This window comes from Gekko japonicus, unplaced genomic scaffold (assembly GCF_001447785.1).
Source record: "Gekko japonicus isolate JY-2015 unplaced genomic scaffold, Gekko_japonicus_V1.1 scaffold2663, whole genome shotgun sequence".
Lineage (NCBI taxonomy): Eukaryota > Metazoa > Chordata > Lepidosauria > Squamata > Gekkonidae > Gekko > Gekko japonicus.
Genome location: NW_015168125.1, coordinates 129,809 through 132,458, shown reverse-complemented (window position 1 = coordinate 132,458; position 2,650 = coordinate 129,809).

Genomic DNA, 2,650 nt, shown 5'->3' with positions numbered 1-2,650 from the left:
GGGGGTGCAGTTTGGTGCCCCTAAGGGCTGGCGCGCTCTAGGCAAATGCCTAGATCGCCTAGTGAGCGAGCCGGCCCTGACTGGTCAGCCCAAGCATCTTTTCCATAGTGTCAAGACATGTTTTTATAAATGACCTGGAGGAAGACATAGAGGGGATGCTTATCAAATTTGCAGATGACATGAACCTGGGTGGGATTGCTAATTCTGAAGAAGACAGAGTCGGGATTCAAAATGATCTAGATAGGCTGGAGCAGTGGACCTCACCTGGAGTCATGTGTCCAGTTTTGGGCACCACATTTTAGGAAGGATGTTGACAAGGTCGAGCGTGTCCGGAAGAGGGCAACCGGGATGGTGAGAGGGTTGGAATCCAAGTCTTATGAGGAAAGGCTGAAAGAGTTGGGTATGTTTAGCCTGGGAAACAGAAGGCTTAGAGGGGACATGATTGCAGTCTTCTAGTATCTGAAGGGCTGTCCTGTAGAAGATGAAGCGGATCTCTTCTATCTCTTCTAGTATCTGAAGGGCTGTCCTGTAGAAGATGAAGCGGATCTCTTCTATCTCTTCTATCTTGCTCCGGATTGCAAGACTAGATCTAATGGGTGGAAATGGGTGGACTAGATCTAATGGGTGAGAATGACAAGGGAGTCGATACCAGCTAAATATCAGGAGAGACTTCCTCAGGACAGACTGCCTCAGGAGGTGGTGGATGCTCCTTCATGGGACGTTTTGAAGCGGAGGCTGGATGACCATCTTTCGGGTATGTTATAGGGCTATCTTTCAGCTCCACCCCTGCAGAGTGCAGGGGGTTGGACTAGATGACCTGCAAGGTCCCTTCCAACTCCTAACATTCTAGGATTCTATGGATGGACTCACCTTATAGCTGGCAGTGCTTCCTTTCCAGCAGCTGACCTCTGGGTAAGTCCCGTTCATGTCCTGCATGGGACAGTCCTCTGAGAATGAATCTTAGGGCCCCTTTCAGACACACTAAATGACGCACCTTCAATCCACTTTCAATGCACTTTGCAACTGAATTTCACTGTGCGAAACGGCAGTGCCCACTCGCAAACAGTCACTGAAGTGGATTGCAACTGTGTTCCTTGGCATGTCTGAAAGCCAGGCCCGTAGCTATGCTGGGGCACTTCGGGGCTCCGCCCCCTTTCTTAAAGCCACAGCCCCACCGGATTCCCTCCCCCAAAATGTTCTGTTTTGTGATGGATGAGATCTCCCTGGCCTGGTTTAGAATGGACCCGATCCACATAAACTAACTTGGGCCTTAATAGGCTAAGCCTGTAGCTCTATAAGTAGAAGAAAAAAGAGTTGGATTTATACCCCACCCTTCACTTGGAGTCTCAGAGTGGCTTACAGTCTCCTTCCCTTCCTCTCCTCACAACAGACACCCTGTGAGGTAGGTGGGGCTGAGCTGTGAGAGAACTGCTCTGGAGAGAACTGTGACTGACCCAAGGTCACCCAGCTGGCTGCATATGAAGGAGCAGGGAATCAAACCTGGTTCTCCAGATTAGAGTCCGCCGCTCTTAACCACTACACCAAATCGGCTGCCCTTGCTGCGGCTCAGAGGCAGAGCCTCTGCTCGGCATGCAGAAGGGCCCAGGTTCAATCCCCGGCATCTCCAGCTCAAAGGATCAGGTAGGAGGTGATGTGAAAGTCCACTCTCTGCCTGAGGCCCTGAAGAACGGCTGCCAGTCTGAGAAGACAATACTGATTTTGATGGATCAGGGGTCTGATTCAGTATATGGCAGCTTCACTCGTTCCTGTGTAGTTTCATTCGTTCCTGTGTTCATGACCTGGGTTCGATTCCCAGCTCTTGCACGGGGGGGGGGGACCTCTTGGAAAACATGGCAGGAAATGCCGTAAGATCCTAAAGTGTGACTACCAGCCCAAGCTGGAGCCTGGAGATCTCCCACTACTCCAAGAGACATCCAAAAAAGAGAGATCAGTTCCCAGGGAGGATGGACTCTATGACGTTGTACCCTGCTGAGGCCACTCCCCTCCCCAGGCCACTCCCTCCCCACACTCCACCCCCAAAATCTCCAGGTATTTCCCAACCCCAGAGATGGCGACCCAAAAGGAGCACGGAGGCAACCCTCCCTGCCTTCCCTCTCCTGATCTGCCCAAGTCCACAGAATCCGCATTGCTGTCTGATGGCCATCGAGCCTCTGCTTCAAAACCTCCAAAGGAGGAGAGCCCACCACCTCCCGAGGAAGCCTCTTCCCATGAGGGACAGCTCTAACAGTCGGGAAGTCCTCCCTAATGGTTAGCCGAAAACTCTTCGGCTTTAACTTCAACCCGTTGGTTCTGGTCCGGCCTTCTGGGGCAACAGAAAACAATTCTGCACCATCCTGTATGTGGCAGCCCTTCAAGTCCTTCAAGATGGTTCTCGTATCACCTCTCAGTCGTCTCCTCTCCAGGCTGAACATATCCAGGTCCTTCAACCTTTCCTCATAGGACTTGGTCTCCGGACCCCTCGCCATCTTCGTTGCCCTCCTCTGGACACGTTCCAACTTGTCTATATCGCTTCTATTGTTTTACAAATCTTGTGTTGTAAGCTGCCCTGGGCAAACTCATGGGATAGGGCAGGGTATAAATTTAACAACAACAGAAGGAGGAGGAGGAGGAGGAGGAGGAGGAGGAGGAG